Source organism: Hylobates moloch, unplaced genomic scaffold (assembly GCF_009828535.3).
Source record: "Hylobates moloch isolate HMO894 unplaced genomic scaffold, HMol_V3 SCAFFOLD_13, whole genome shotgun sequence".
Lineage (NCBI taxonomy): Eukaryota > Metazoa > Chordata > Mammalia > Primates > Hylobatidae > Hylobates > Hylobates moloch.
In genome coordinates this window covers 26,521,800-26,538,418 of record NW_026652288.1, presented here as the reverse complement: position 1 = coordinate 26,538,418, position 16,619 = coordinate 26,521,800, and the positions used below count along the sequence as shown (strand labels likewise).

General features: G+C 48.7%; 1 protein-coding gene across 2 annotated transcripts in view; it reads right to left on the bottom strand.

The window, feature by feature from the left end:
- The window catches only part of DPYSL5 (dihydropyrimidinase like 5), a 138,670-nt gene that overhangs the window by 100,641 nt on the left and 21,410 nt on the right, over nt 1-16,619 (bottom strand). Inside the window, exon 1 of one of the 2 annotated variants that reach the window (XM_032172474.2) lies at nt 2,551-2,673. The exons of the other annotated variant lie outside the window; for it this stretch is intronic. The gene's annotated coding sequence lies outside the window, so the exon portion shown is untranslated. Of the gene's footprint in view, nt 1-2,550; nt 2,674-16,619 lie in introns of those variants that run through there. 2 annotated transcript variants of the gene reach the window in all.

Genomic DNA, 16,619 nt, shown 5'->3' with positions numbered 1-16,619 from the left:
TGGCCAGATAGGACACTCAGACAAGAGGCCTTCACTTTGGCAGCTATCATCTGTCCTGGGCAAGAGCCAACAGCCACAGCACAGTCCTTCACCTTACGCACCAACCTTGTTAAGAAAGAAAATCCTGAGATTTCAAGGCTGGGTTAAGAGAACCAACAGGCTCTCAGTTAACTTAGTGGCAAATGTAAGTGGCATCAATGAGTTCTACAATGCCAAGTGTCGCCCAGCCTGGGAACAAAAACATTCCTTTTTTTTTTAATGAATGGCAATTTAAAATGATAACTTTATGCTAAAGATTCACCTTTAACTTGTCATCTAACCAGTTATCAAAGCAATAGTGCAACACAGAATTCTGGCTTTGGCCGTCACTTCACATGTCAAGGCGCTGCAGCGGTGACTTGCAAGGTGTTTAGACAGCGGGCGAGAGGCTGAGTGCATGGAAAGCCCTGCTGAAAGCCTGTTTTAAGCTTCCATTCGGGTCATCTGCTTTCCCATGGGCAAGCAGCCACCGCCTATCACAGAGCTACCCCAGTCTTAGGGCAGCAGACAATATGGGCGAAGTCTGCAAGAGACGCACTGGCTTGGGTGTGGTCACTGGCAAAGAAAAGCACTGGTCCCCTAGCAGCGGCTCCCAAACCGAGAGCCTCACCCTTGCGGGATCATTTCCACCCGCTTCTCCGCAATTTGACCACAATCCGCACCAGCCCTTACGGCTCCCCCTGAGAAAGCACAGCGGCAGCCCCTAGACTCCGGCCGCCTCGGCAGACAAAGCCGCTGCTCGTGGGAACCCGCGCTGCACCGAGGCGACCTCCAGTCTCTGGCACCTGCGTCGCCGCCCGGCAGCTCCGCGCCACTAACCACGCCGCGTCTCGGCAGTGGGTGGACAGCGCGGGGCCGGCGGCGGCGCTGCACCAGAAGGCACCCGAGCCGGAGTGGGGGTGTGGCTGTCTGCAGGCCTCCAGGCCGGGGGAGCGCCTCCCACACGGGATTCCCGGCGGGGCCAGGCCCCCATACAACCCCAAAGCCAGCACGTGCCCGGAGGTTCCGCAGGGAGTATTCCCAGCACCAGAAAACTGCACCCTCGCGTCCTGGGTGGCCCTGGTTCGTCGTCGGGTGGACACCAGGGTCGGCTATTGTTCTCCGGGTCTCCCCGAAGGGAGACCCGCCTCCCTGGCAGCACCTGCCGCTGGGCAAAGCCTTTCAGCTCCTCGAGAAAAGGGCGTGCCGAGGGCGCCGCGGAAGATCACAAAACCCTAAGCGAGTCGCTACCGGCTGGTTTCAAGCCTGGAGACAAAGCTCCTCACCAAGCCAGCCCAGCCCTGTCCCGGATCTGCCACCCTAGGTCCCTAGCCCCGGTCCGAGGGCCACGCCCAGCCGGCCACCTGGGCCGCGGGGCCCCGCGCCTGGAGCTGAGGATCCTCGGGCCCGAGACCGCCTCTCAGCTGCTTGCCCCTCCCTCCTCGGGAGGCTCCCCTTCCCAGGAGGCCCCCTCCCCCGCACAGCGCGGGTCTCCTCCTCGCTCCCGTCCTCCCTCCTCAAACCCAGGCGGCCTCCACCCGCCTGCATCCCTCCTCCCCTCCCCATTCTTCAGCAGATCCAGCCTCGCCGGGCGCCACCTGCACCGAGCTCCTTCCCTCGTTCTTCGGACCCGCCCCCACCCCTTCTCTTTCCTCCTCAAACCCTAGTTCCCACTCCTTGCTCCCCGAGACCCACTACCTGTCCTAACCCAGCTCCCCAGCCTTCCCCATCCCCATCTTTTCTCAACCAAGGCCTCCCTTCGCCCTCTCCCGGCTTCTCTCCAGCTCAGACTCCAGCCCCGTCCCCAGGCCCGGGGCATCGACGTCGGTGCCCGCTGAGATCGATGCTGCAAGGCGGGCTCCCGCGCTGGGCTCCAGCCGAGGGACCCAGCTCAGCGCCCGCTCCGGGCTGGGCAGCCGCAGGAGGCCTTTGTGGCTCAGGCAGGAGGCTCGGAGGCGGCGGGCGAGTCCTCTGCAGGCGTCTGCTCCGTTAGCCGGGCGGGTGGAACAGACCGCCGGGTCGGGTCCAGGCTGGGCAGATCCCAACTCGGAGGGGAGAAGGACGGAGGGTGTGTATCTGGGTGGTGTGTGGGACCGGGGACAGCGCAGATCCTGGGACCGGCAGGACTGGCCCCCGGCCAGAGGCGCCCCCGCCCAGCCCTCCAGCGGTCCACTGCACCGCGCCCGGCTAGGGAAGCGGCCCACTGCGTGCTAGGCGCGAAACCCCTCGGCCGAGCCGCCTCCTCATCCCAGGGCTTTGCAACCCCGCGAGCACACATTAAACGCTTACTGTGAGCAAGGCCCGGCACGGCGCTTCGTGGGCGTACAAAGAGGACCCCAAGAGCGCCCCGGCTTAGCCCCGATGGCCACCTCCCAACCCCAAACCACACCTCCCGCCGCGTCCCCTGCGGCCAGGCCCTAGGCGCACCCGGCTCCCCGCCCTTTTGTGCGCCTCACGCAGAAACAGAAGGGGGAGAGGAGGATGTCCTAGCCTAGGAGGGGTAAGCCCACCGACCCCCCTGCCATCACCCACTCCTCCGAGATGCTGCGGCCGCGGGGGCCGGTGGCTCGGTCCGTCTCCGTCTCGCCGCGGCGCCGGAGCTGCGGGTGCTCGGGGCGGCGGCCGCTGCAAGCGCGCTCGCTCGGGGGCCGCCTCAGCGCGCCCAGCGCGGGAGTCCAGAGTGGGGAGCGGGGGAGGGGCGCGTGTCGGGGGCTGGGAGCGGCCTCCGCCAATCACCGCGCGGCCGGCTCCTCCCGCCGCTCCCCACCTCGGCTAGCAGGTTAAGGGGAGGCGGGGACAGGCGGCGCCCCGCATCCTCGGCGCCGCGCGCCACCGCCGCCTGGGGACTACAACTCCCGGCAGGCCCTGCTGCAGGGCCGGGGTCCGAGAGCGGACGTAGGGCGCGGCCGGAGAACTCACCGACCCCCCTAGCACCCGGCTCCGCGTTCCCTTGGATTTCCATGGCGACTCAGGACACCACAAAGCCTGGACGCGCTGAGGCACGGGTCCCCGGGGAGGGCCGGGGGCGGTTCCGGAGGACACCCCGCCTCCCCTCCCCCAGCTGGATCCCACCCCGGGGGGCTGAAACAATGCCGCGGCCGCCGCTCCCGGGCTGCAGCCGCGCTGCCCTCCGCCGCGGGACCCCCGCCGAGGCCGCCTGGTTCGCGCCAAGACCCGCTCCGACGCCCACGGAATTGCAGGATGCAAAGGGCCGGTTGGGCGTTATAGGAAAACTGTTCTCATGAACAAAGTGGACGGCCACTTGGGGCCACCGCAGTTCGCATCTGCACCCGGTGAGGTTTCGAACCCGGAGTGCGTTCTCTCCACTGAGAAGATTTTGCCCAGCACCACGCGGGTGCTTCCCTGTCCAGAGCGCTCAGGCCCAGTGCCTGTCTCATTTCTGGCTTCCGTCAAGGGACAGCGAAGCCTTTGGAAATTATTCATAACCCAATTTACATTCGCTTCACCTGTTTCTTCATGTTTAAATACATACATAATTTACCAAAATCAACAAATCTAAAAAAGGAGAGGAAGGATCATCCCGGGTTTGTCCCACCTCCCTAGCTAATCCCGGTTCAAGCTTTTGCCATTGATCTGTGTTATTTTCTGCAGTTGTAATAATAGTTTGGATTAGTCATTTGCCTCTTTGCATTTAATGTCACTCCGAAGGCGTTGCGATGCGCCTTAAAATACAGCATCGAGGACCCCCAAACTGCAGCTGCAGAATCCCTCCCTCCCCGGGCTCCCCCGCGATCCGATGGGGAGAGGAGTCCCCTGGCAGCCATGGCCTCGTGAGGTGGTTCTCTTTGCAGGATACTTTCAAACAAAATGGTGTTCACTACTCCGGGGGCGTGGAGGGGGTCCCCTCTCCCCATCTGAGCAAAATCTACCCGGGCGCAGGACCCGCAGAGCCCGCCAAGGCGGGGTTCCCAGCCGTCCTTCCCCCAGAGAGCTTAGGGCCTGGACCAGGCCAGGCTGGCCTTTGAGGGATGCATTTCTGGATTACCCCACCACTAAGTCTGCACTTCTCCCCTTCCCAACTCCCCTCTGCTTGGTAAGCAGAGAGCAGGGAGCCCCCAGAGGAACCTCAAAGCATCCCCAACCCAGCGCAGCCCGGGATGTGGCTGTGAAAACTGCTCCAGCTTGGGGCACTGCCCTATGGATTCTCCAGGGCTTTGCCCGGACAAGGATGTAGGCAAAATGGACTGGGCTTCAGGGAGGTAGCGTGGAGCTCCGAGCGGCCTCCCGGCGGCGGGGTCCCGAGGCTACCGCGCGCGGGCGATGCTGCCCTTTTTGCTTAAGGGAGAGAGAGCCCTCTGGTGACTGTAAATGTTTTCTGCAGCGTCTCGTAGAACTTAAATTTGGACTCTAGCATCTTAGCTTCCTTGGGCTTCCCTAGTCAGCGAAACGGCTGCCTCTACGTCATCTGTCAGTTTAGGACATTGATAAAGGTTGCACCCAAACCGAGGGTTGCATATGTCCTCAGTCCTCGACTTCGGTTTGTTGTTGTTAACTTAGGCTCCATTTCCTGGGAAGTAGAAAGAGCACAGAGCTGGGAGTCCCACATGGCTGGGTTGGAATCCTTGCTCCTTTAGTTTCTGCCTACTTGACCTTGAGAAAGTGACTTACTCCATCTGACCCTTAGCTCCACCCAGAATATTGGGGTCATATACATTCTTTTAACCTTGTCGTGGAAATTAAATGAAGAAATGTAGATAAAGGCCATAGCACATTGCCTGGCGTAGTGTGCATGCAACAAATGTAGCTATTATTATTTATCCCACAGAAAGTGGTTATTGAACAGTGTGAGGGATATAAGAATATGTGACACTCCCCATAATAACAGCCATAAAAGGCAATATGTTGTGATTTTTATTATAAAGCTGATATTACTACTCAGTCAGATAAAGTAGAATAAGAATTCAGACGAGAAAGAAATCAGTTCTGCATAACATTGGGAGATGGAGGAGCTAGAATTTGGATTTCACCTGGATATTGATTTGATGGACAGTTCTAAGCAGAGGTCTGAGATTCTGGGGTGAAAGAGCAAAAACTTATGGGTGGGGAACCCCAGGGGTATTTGGAAGACAGCAGAAGAACCCACCATGTCTTGAAAGTCAAGTCCCTGAATGAGGGTGATGGGAAGAGAACAGGGATGGTGAGTTAGGCAGGGGTTGGGGGTCAGACCTCACAAAGCCCAGGGCTACTGGTTTTTATGAGTAAATGTGTTCTGAGTTCCCAACAGCCTTAACAAACTTCAGAATAAAGGCAAGTTAAAGACCACCATGAAAGGAGGAGGGAGGAAAATCACACTTTCTGAACTCCTATTATGAGCCCGGGTCTATTTGGTGTTTTACAACACATCATTTAATCCTTGCTACTCCACACAGGAGGTAGCATTGCTCATTTCTTACAAATGAGGCTATCTGGACTTAGAGAGGTTAAACGATTTGCCTGGGAAGTCACACTGCTGTAAGCAGCAGAGCCAGGATTCCAAAGGACATCTGCCTGGTGCAAAGCTGAGCTCTTCCTGCTCCAGCACGTCCTCCCTGCCAGCCTCCAGAAGGCCGGATCTCCAGTGCAGAGAGAGCCTGTGACGGTGAGTGATCCTCAAGGAGAGCCTGTTTCCAAGCTATGGAACCCAGACGTTCCTTCCTCTGCAGCAGCAACCTGTTCCTCCTCGAATGCCCCTGGCAAAGGGGCTCTCCAGTATTCCCAGGAGCTTTGTATAATATTAAGTTTCCTCCTCATCCTTCTCTTTTCACTTTTTTTTTGCTCCTTATACTTCTCGGTGACAACCCTAGTGTGGGGAACACATTGTGAAGTCTAGTTAGCCATTAAAAAAAAACAAAAAGTGAGGCCAGGTGCAGTGGCTCATGCCTATAAACCCAGCACTTTGGGAGGTCAAGGTGGGAGGATCACAAAGCCCAGGAGTTTGAGATCAGCCTGGGCAGTAAAATGAGTCCTTGTCCCTGCAAAAAAAATTTAAAACATCAGCTGAGTATGGTGGCAAGCGCCTGTAGTCCCAGCTACTCAGGAAGCTGGGGTGAAAGCATCACTTAAACCCAGGAGGCAAAGGTTGCAGTGAGCCCAGATTGCTCCAGTGCACTCCAGCCTGGGTGACAGAGGGAGACCCTGTCTCAAAAAGAAAAAATAGGCCAGGCATGGTGGCGCATGCCTGTAATCCCAGCACTTTGGGAGGCTGAGGCGGGCGGATCACCTGAGTTTGAGACCAGCCTGACCAACATGGAGAAACCCTGTCTCTACTAAAAATAACAAAATTAGCCAGCTGTGGTGGCGCATGCCTGTAATCCCAGCTACTCAGGAGGCTGAGGCAGGAGAATCACTTGAACTCAGGAGACGGAGGTTGCGGTGAGCCGAGATCACGCCATTGCACTCCAGCCTAGGCAACAAGAGCGAAACTCTGTCTCAAAAAAAAAAAAAGAAAGAAAGAAAGAAAGAAAAAATAGGCCGGGTGCGGTGGCTCAGGCCTGTAATCTCAGCACTTTGGGGGGCCGAGGCAGGTGGATCACCTAAGGTCAGGAGATCGAGACCAGCCTGACCAACGTGGTGAAACCCTATCTCTCCTAAAAATACAAAAAAATTAGCTGGGTGTGGTGGCACGCGCCTGTAGTCTCAGCTACTTGGGAGGTTGAGGCATGAGAATCACTTGAACCCGGGTGGCGGAGGTTGCGGTGAGCCGAGATCGGGCCACTGCACTCCAGCCTGGGCGACAGAGCGAGACTCCGTCTCAATAAAAAAAGAAAGAAAGAAAAAAAAAATTTGGCCGGGTGTGGTGGCACAGGCCTGTAATCCCAGCTACTCCAGAGGCTGAGGCCGTAGAATTGCTTGCGCCAGGGAGGCAGAGGCTGCAGTGAACTGAGAGAGCTTGCCATTGCTCTCCAGCCTGGGTAACAGAGCAAGACTCCATCTCAAAATAAATAAACAAACAAACAAATAAATGTCAACCAGCAGTCAAACCTGTGTATTCAAGACAGTGCCACAAAGCAGGAGCCAAATTTAAAAAGCACGGGGCCAGGGGGGCGACAAGACAGACAGACTTTGGGAGAGGGAGACAGGACAACAGAGAGAGCATGAAGAAGATCTAAAGACATAGAGATACTCAGATACACAAACAGGGGAATGAGACTGGGAGGGTTCCAGGCCCCAGAGCAGTGACTACCCAGTCAGACACAGGGGACGGAGGAGGAGGCCTGGGGAGGCTGAGGGGGTGCTGTGCTAGAGCTGAAACATCAAAGTAAATTCCAATGGTTTATCACTACCCTTGAAATGCCAAGGAGCTCTCTGAAAATTTAAATCATTCCTTCTGGCCTAGGGAAGTTTTTTTTTTTTCCTGCTTTTATTTTCAAATTTCAGAGTTTAATTTTGAAATGCAAGTTTGTCTTCTCTTGGAACAAGAATGGCCACAAACCAGCATAAAGGAGGAATTGCTGGATGATTCCAGCTGCCCCAGCCTTGTAGCAGAAATCTAAAACGTTAAATTGACATTTATTTCACGCACATATAGAGGTTCTTTAAGCCAAACAAAGCTAGAAATTGCATAGTCTCACAATGCCAACATTATCCAGATGAGGATAATGAGGCTTTGTTTTAAGCCTTTTTTCTCCCTTAACAAATAAAATTCGAGTATGAGAAAGAATAATAATGAGGACAAGAAACACAAGTCAAACAATCACCTTCAGGGAACAAAAGAATTACTCTAAGAGCCAGATCTTTAATCACCTTTTGGTTTCCTACCTGTCATATTCCACCACACAGGGCTTTACTGAGCCCCTACTGGTGGAGGAGCTGAGAACATAGGAAAGAATCCTTTCACCCATGCCCCCAAATTGAATTTTTATTTATTAAGTGAATCCAAAGTAAGACAGTAGGATCAGGCGTGGTGGCTCCCGCCTGTAATCCCAGCACTTGGGAGGCCAAGGCGGTGGATCACCTGAGGTCAGGAGTTTGAGACTAGCCTGGCTCACGTGGCGAAACCCTGTCTCTACTAAAAATACAAAAATTAGCTGGTGTGATGGTGCATGCCTGTAGTCCCAGCTACTCATGAGGCTGAGGCAGGAGAATTGTTTGAACCCCGGAGGTGGAGCCAAGATCATGCCACTGAATTCCAGCCTGGGTGACAGAGTAAGACTCCATCTCAAAAAAAAAAAAAAAAGACAGTAAGAAATACCCTTACTACCTTGCCCTGATATTCTTTTTATCAAGCCAGTTCCTCCATTGAGCTTTCTTTTGTTTTTGTTTTTTAGAGATGGGGTCTCACTCTGTCACCCAGGCTGGAGTGCAGTGGTACAATCATAGCTCACTGCAACCCAGCTCATTTTAAAAATCTTTCTAGGGAGATGAGGTCTCACTATTTTGCCCAGGCTAGTCTCAAACTCCTGTCTTTAAGTAATCCTCCTGCATCAGCCTGGGATTACAGGTTTGAGCCACTGCGCTTGGCCCTAATTTTTCTTTTTTAGTTGCATTAATCAGAACTTACCTAAATAAGAGTTAAAGCTAGGCTGGGTGCCATGGCTCACACCTGTAATCCCAACACTTTGGGAGGCTGAGGTGGGTGGATCACTTGAGGCCAAGAGTTTGAGACCAGCCTGGCCAACATGGTGAAATCCCTTCTCTACTAAAAGTACAAGAATTAGCCAGGCATGGTGGCAGGCACCTGTAATCCCAGCTACTCAGGAGGCTGAAGCAGGGGAATCTCTTGAACCTGGGAGGTGGAGGTTGTGGTGAGCCGAAATTGCACCACTGCACTCCAGCCTAGGCTACAGAGCAAGACTCTGTCTCAAAAAAAAAAAAAAAAAAGAAAAGAAAAAGAAAAAGCTAGTATTTATTGAGCATTTCCTGTATACTTTATGTGCATTATTCATTTAATCCCACAGCACACCTGTGAGAAAGAGATCATGACATTCACTTTATGGAAGAGGGAAACAGGACCTTGAAGTAACTTCCCCAAGGTCAAACAGCTCAAAGGGGCAGAGCTAAGATCAAAGTCCCAGTTTGACTCCAGGTTCCGTGTCTGTTCCATTAGACCACACTACCTGTTACTGAACATTATTCCATTTAGTTTCCCTTTTCTCAAATCTATAATGGTTACTTTGATTTTTTTTTAGTTGGTGGTTTTTTTTGTTGGATTGTATGGATTGGAAGTTATTTTGAGTTATAATTTTCAAGGCGACATCCACTGTGTGTTGGGGTAGAATTTGGTGATTTGTAGAATTAGATTCATTTGCTTCCCCACTTTCAGGTAAAAAGCCCTGTAAGGCACCCAGGTGACCAGGCATCCTACTGTTCAAACCTCCAGTGTCTCAGAGGGCTTGGCCCGTGTGGCCAAGTGGGGCAAGTGCTTGTGTGACCTGGGAGAAGTCACCTCCATCAGGGGATGTTCTCTTCCCCACTGTAGTGCAGTAGTGACCAGTTCTGTTATTATGAGGATCAAAAAAGGCTGGATAAAGTCCCAGAGTGTGGAGATGGTGGGCCTCCTTTTGATACCCCCCTGAATCACTCTCTCAGCTGTGGAACCTGGTTGGGTTATGCAGCCTCTCTACATTTCGGTTTCTTCCTCTGTGCAAGTAGGGTAGTTCAGTTCCTACCCACAGGGTGGCTGTGGGGAGTGCATGAGGAAATGTACATCAGGTGCCTGTGTATGAGACACATGCTCAGTGTTTGGTCAATGGTTTATAATGAATAGGCTTAAAATTTGACAATGTAAAGCACCGTGCAATTGAAGTGTACTGTTAGAACACAGCACCTACCTTTGGAGGTGTAATGAGGATTAAAGAAGTCACATGTGCGGGGCATGGTGGCTCACGCCTGTAATCCCAGCACTTTGGGAGACTGAGGCGGGTGGATCATCTGAGGTCAGAAGTTCAAGACCAGCCTGGTCAACATGGTGAAACCCCATCTCTACTAAATATACAAAAATTAGCTGGATGTGTTGGTGGGCACCTTTAATTCCAGCTACTCAGGAGGCTGAGGCAGGAGAATCGCTTGAACCCGGGAGGCAGAGGTTGCAGTGAGTTGAGATCGCACCATTGCCCTCCAGCCTGGGCAACAAGAGCGAAACTTCATTCCAAAAAAAAAAGTCACACACATGTACTGCAATTAAAACTGTTAGCAATTACAATCGTTATTATCTGTTCAGTGAAACGAATGTCCGTGAAGCGTGAAATTACAGTAGACAGATCACAGTCCTGGTAGAAATAAAACAACTCTACTTGGTTTTATCATACACCAAGTGGAAATCATCCTTGAGATCTTTGCCATCCCTCTCCTGGGAATCTTGACCCACCAAACTTGCCAGGTGTTTAGCCAGATTCCTAACAAGATCTGGGTACCTGATCTTATTACCAGGTACCAGGGTACCAGGAGTTGTAGTTGGACCGAGGTCCCTCAAATGAGCTTTGGATGCTTTGTTCTGTGTGTCCAGAATCCAAAAGTAGAGCCTACCTGTCTCCTTCTCCCATCCCTTTCTGGCATGGACACAGTACGCCAGTACTGTGTGCCTGTAATTGTGCCCCACTCCCTGAAGAGGGCCAGGCTACCCGCAGCCAGGAGGTCTCCGCTCAACAGTGGGTGTTTTACCGCACACACCTGGTGTGTCAGAACCAGAGGTGAATAAATACATCATCCCCCCAGCTCACCTCAGCTTTTTTCTCTTAGGGAGGAGAGACTGTACTCAGACTGGCTATAATTTAGGTGTTCTTTGAGATGTGTCAGCAAACGTTTGTGCTGGGAATTGAACTCACTTGAGTCGAGGCAAAGTGCCTGAGGATCAGATAATGCCTTAGGGCACCTGATCAAATGAGATAACATTTCAGAAATTGTCCAGCCTGGGCAGCATAGTGAGCTCCCATCTCTACAAAAAATTTTAAAATTAGCTGGGCATAGTGGTGTGCGCCTGTAGTCCCAGCTACTTGGGGGGCTGAGATGGGAGGATCTCTTGAGCCCAGGAGGTTGAGGCTGCAGTGAGCCCATTATTTATGCCACCGCACTCCAAGCTGGGTGACAGAGTGAGACCCTGTCGAAAGAAAAGAAAAGAAAGAAAGAAAGGAAGGAAAGGAAAGGAAGGAAAGAAAAGGAAGGAAGGAAGGAAGCAAGGAAGGAAGGAAGGAAAGAAAGAGAAAGAGAAAGAAAGAAAAAAGGGAGGGAGGGAGGGAAAGAAAGAGAAATTGCTTAGCTTTTTGTTGAATTGCATATAAAGCATTGTATCAATGTGAATTATTTTTGTTATTATTATTTGATCTGAGGCTTAAAGAGTCATCAGGTTTTGCTCTTTTTTTGTGTGTATGGATAGTTCTTAGCAGCCCTTAGCCTTGAAATTGCGTATCACCTGGACTGATGGAAACATGATAGGTGTGGTGTGTCAAATCTGCCATTCCTCTGGATTCCAGGTATAGAAAAGATGAGTTAAAGAATTAAGAAGTTTAGGCTGGGTTCAGTGGCTCACGCCTGTAATCCCAGCACTTTGGGAGGCCAAGGTGGGCAGATCATTTGAGGTCAGGAGTTCAAAACCAGCCTGGCCAACATGATGAAACCCCATCTCTACTAAAAATAGAAAAAAATAGCCAGGCTTGGTGGTGGGTGCCTGTAACCCCAGTTAATCAGGAGGCTGAGGCAGGAGAAATTGCTTGAGCCCAGGAGGCAGAGGTTTCAAGGAGCAGAGATCGTGCCATTATACTCCAGCCTGGGCAACAGAGTGAGACTCCATCTCAGAGAAAAGAAAGAAAGAAAGGAAGGCAGGCAGGCAGGGAGGGAGGGAGGGAGTGAAAGAAGGAAAGAATTAAGAAGTTTATTGAAAACCTTTCCAGACAAATACTGGCATAACTCCATCTGGAAATACAGTTTTAAATTGCAAGCTGATGTGAGATGGAGGAGTTTCATTGCTTGTTTGAGAATCCTTCCTCTTGAGTATGGAGGGAAGAAAATGGCCAATAAAAGTAGAACTCTGTGATTCAATGACCTGGGTAGAGGAAAGACGTTGTACTGATCCAAAGTCTTTGAGAATGACCAGGAGGGTCTGGTGGTAGAGTCTGGTTGTAAAATTATGTATGCAACTTTGTAGTTGTGGTTCAGAGAGCCAGCGTTTTGCCTTACTCCTTACGGAGATGGAAGTTCTAGAGTTTCTGACTTTTGTCTTCTCAAAAGCCCTCATGAGGCAGAACAAAGAAAAGCAAAGAACTGTCCAAACCTCTAGTGCTGAAACTTATAATAGGTATAGTTCTTACAGTAAACGAGGAAAGTTAAAGTAGGATTTACCATAATATGAAGAGAATGCCAAATAACAAAGAGAAGTCCTGTAAAATAAAGATATTTATTTGGGAGTAGAGCATTGCAATGGAAATACATGTGCCATAGTAAACTATGTGCATATTCTGGGAGGTAGTGGAAGACAAAGGTTTTTAAAGGGAAAAATGAGGATTACATGATTACTTTGAAATAATTTTCCTTGGCTACAAAGATCAATAACAGCATGGAGTTAGACAGGCAGTTTCTGAGCAGATGTCCCTGTGGAAGGAAATAGTTTTTTGTGTGTAAGGTAGCCATAGCCTTTGCGCAAGGTTGTGGTTTTGCAGTCTTTGTGATAGTTTTTATCAGGCATACAAGCATGAGAGCCCTCTCTTCATAGCCTCTCTTCAAACCAAGCTGTATTTGTCAGGGTTTTTTTTTTTTTAATTAGTGACTCCATTTTGATTCTGACAACTTTCACAAGAAACAGCCCTAAGGATGAGGACTAATCTTGTGTCTGGAGTTCTTTATTCACCTAACAAATCTTGTGATCTTATTTAACTCTGCAGAAGGATAGGACCCCTTGCCTAACAGTCAGCATGGACAGGTGGCATTCACACTATAAAGTGCCATCTGTGGCTTACTCTCTTGAGGAAATGTACTCACATTAGGCTCTGTAGGCCCACCCTGGGAGAACAGCCCACATGCTCTGTGCAGGTCTCTCAGCCTAGTTCCTGGACTAGCCTGGCCAAAGATTTAGCCCTCTGAGCAATGTGATGACCAGGAGGTACCAGCCATGCAGCCCTCAGGTAAATTTAGTAATTCTTTGTCCTTGCTCTTATTTTGTTAAGGTCTTCAGCCCATTCCTATCATCTTTTTCTGATGTAAACTCTTTAAAATAAGTTTCTCATAATGCAAATTTTTTCTTAATCGTTCCGTGATTTTTTTTCTCTAGCAGATATAGATTTGATATAGCAAAGATTCTTCTTTATTCATCTCTGTCAAATAAACTTACTGAGACCCTAGTAAGTTCCAGGTGTTATATCAAGAACCATATGAAATACAAAAACTTTTCAGGTTTTCCTGACCTCAGGGAACTTAAAATCTTGTGGAGGACACAGACAACTATTATAAGAGATGAACGAGGGTATGAGATATAATATAGGTGTAAATAAAATGCTATTGGTAAAAGGCTACACAAAGAAAAAATCCTGGACAGAAATTTAGCAAATTGTAAATGTTGGTTGTCTGGATGATGGGTCTTCAGGTTTTTTTCTATTTTTCTGACTTCCAAGTAAAACAATCTACCTGTATTACTTTTTAAGAATTAATAGACTTTATTTTTTGGAATTGTTTTAGATTTATAGAAAAGTTAAGCACATATTACAGAAGGCTCCCATTCCCCCTCCCCACACACATACACACTGAATTTCCTCTATTCTTAACATTGTGCATTAGTGTGGTACATTCGTTACAACCTTTTTTTGAGACAGGGTCTTGCTCTGTCACCCAGGCTGGAGTGAATTGGTGTCACTGTAGATCACTGCAGCCTTGACCTCCTGGACTGAAGCAGTCCTCCCATCTCAGCCTACAAAGTAGCTGGGACTATAGGTGTGCACCACCACATCCACTTAATTAAAAAAAAAAAAATTGTTTTTGTTAGAGATGGGGGTCTATGTTGCCCAGGCTGGTCTTGAACTCTTGGCCTCAAGTGATCCTCCCACCTTAGCCTCACGAAGTGCTGGAGTTACAGGCATGAGCCACCATGCCTGGCTATTACAAATAAATATTGATACATTACTATTAACTAAAGTTCATAGTTTACATTAAGGTTTACTCTTGGTGTTGTATAGTTCCTTGGGTTTTGACAAATCCCTAATGTCATGTATCCACCATTAATGTATCAATACAGAATAGTTTCACTGTCCCCCAAGCTTCACCTATTCATCCCTTCCCCTTGCATCCCCTGCCCTGCCCCCTAATCCCTGGCAACTGCTGGTCCTTTTATTGTCTCTACAGTTTTGCTTTTTCCAGAAGGGCATACAGTTGGAATCATATAGTATGTAGCCTTTTCAGGCTGGCTTCTTTCACTTAGCAGTGTGCTTTTAAGCTTTCTCCACGTCTTTTTATGGCTTGATAACTGAATAATATTTCATTGTACGGATATAACACAGTTTGTGTATCCATTCATCTACTAAAGGACATCTTGGTTGCTTCCAGTTTTTGGAGATTCTGAATAAAGCTCTTAAAAACATTCATGTTCAGGCTTTTGTGCAACATAAGTTTTCTTACCCACTCAGTTGAGTAAATACCCAGGAGTGCAACTGTTTGATGTACTGTAAGATTCTGTTTAGCTTTGTCTTCCTAATTTTCTTCCAAAATGGCTGTAGCATTTTGCATTCCCACTAGCAGTGAATGAGAGTTCCTGGTCATCAGCATGTGGTATTGTAAGTTCTTCATATTATACTCATTCCAATAGGTGTGCAGTGATATTATCTCAATCTGTAATTCTCTAATGATATATGATGTTGAGCATCTTTCCATATGATTATTCATCATCTGTATATCTTGTTTGGTGAAGATTAATGTAATCCATCCAAGGAGAAGATTTTAATTTTAATAATGTCCAGCTTATCAATGTTCCTTTCATGGTTCATGCATTTAGTGTTGTATCTAAAAACTCATTGTCAACCCAAAGTCACCTAGATTTTCTTCTATGTAACCTTCTAGTTTTATAGTTTTGCATTTTAGATTTATGTCTATGATCCATTTTGAGTTGATTTTTGTGAAAGGCGTAAGGTCAGTGTCTCAATTCATTGTTCATTTGCATTATGTATGTCCAATAGCTTTGTTGAAAAACTATCCATTCTCGGCCGGGCGCGATGGCTCACGCTTGTAATCCCAGCACTTTGGGAGGCCGAGGCGGGCGGATCACGAGGTCAGGAGATCGAGACCAGGGTGAAACCCCGTCTCTACTAAAAATACAAAAAATTAGCCGGGCGTGGTGGCGGGCGCCTGTAGTCCCAGCTACTCGGAGAGGCTGAGGCAGGAGAATGGCGTGAACCCGGGAGGCGGAGCTTGCAGTGAGCCGAGATTGCGCCACTGCACTCCAGCCTGGGCGACCGAGCGAGACTCCGTCTCAAAAAAAAAAAAAAAAGAAAAAAAAGAAAAACTATCCATTCTCTACTTAATTGCCTTCGCTCCTTGTTAAAGATCAGTTGCCTTGTTAAGGATCTGTTGTCTTTTTCTGGGCTTTCTATTCTGTTCCATTGATGAATTTGTCTATTCTTTCACCAATAGCACACTGTCTTAAAGTAGCTTTATAGTAAGTCTTGCAGTTGGGTGGTGTCTACCCTTAGATAGTCTTCAGTATTTTGTTGGCTATTCTGGGTTTTTTTGCCTTTCCACATAAATTTTAGAATCAGTTTGCTGATACCCACAGAATAACTTGCTGGTAAGGTAATAGGGATTGTGTTGACTCTATAGATCAAATTGGGAAGAGTTGACATCTTAACAGTATTGAGGCCAGGTGTGGTGGCTCATGCCTGTAATCCCAGCACTTTGGGAGGCTGAGAAAGGAGGATCACCTGTGGTCAGGAGTTCGAGACCAGCCTGGCCAGCATGGTGAAACCTCGTCTCTACTGAAAATACAAAAATTAGCCAGGCATGGTGGCAGGTGCCTGTAATCCTAGCTACTCGGGAGGCTGAGGCAGGAGAATCGCTTGAACTGGGAGGTGGAGGTTGCAGTGAGCCGAGATTGCACCACTGCACTACAACCTGGGAGAAGACTCCATCTCAAAAAAAAAAAAAAAAAAAAAACAAACAAACAAAAAAAAACAGTATTGAGTCTTTCTGTCCATAAACGTAGAATATCCATTTATTTGGATAATCTCTTATATCTTTCATTGGAGTTTTATAGCTTTTCTCATATAGATCCTTTACATATTTTGTTAGATTTATACCTAAGTATTTCTCTTTTTTCATTTTTTCTCTTTTGGTGCTAATGTAAATGACACTGTGTTTTAAGTTTCAAATTCCAATTGTTCATTGCTGGTCTATAGGAAAGCAACTGACTTTTGTACATTAACCTTGTATCTTGAAGCCTTGTTATAATCACTTATTCCTGGAGTCTTTTTGTTGATTCTTTGGGATTTTCTACACAGACACTCATGTCATTTGCAAACAAACATTTTTTATTTCTCCTTTTCCAATCTGTATCTTTTATTTCCTTTTTCTTGTCTTGCTGCATTAGCTAGTACATCCAGTATGATGCTGAATGGGAATGGTGAAGAACATTGTTGATCTTAGAGGGAAAGCATCTGATTTCTCACTATTATGTATGATGTTAGCTGTAGTTT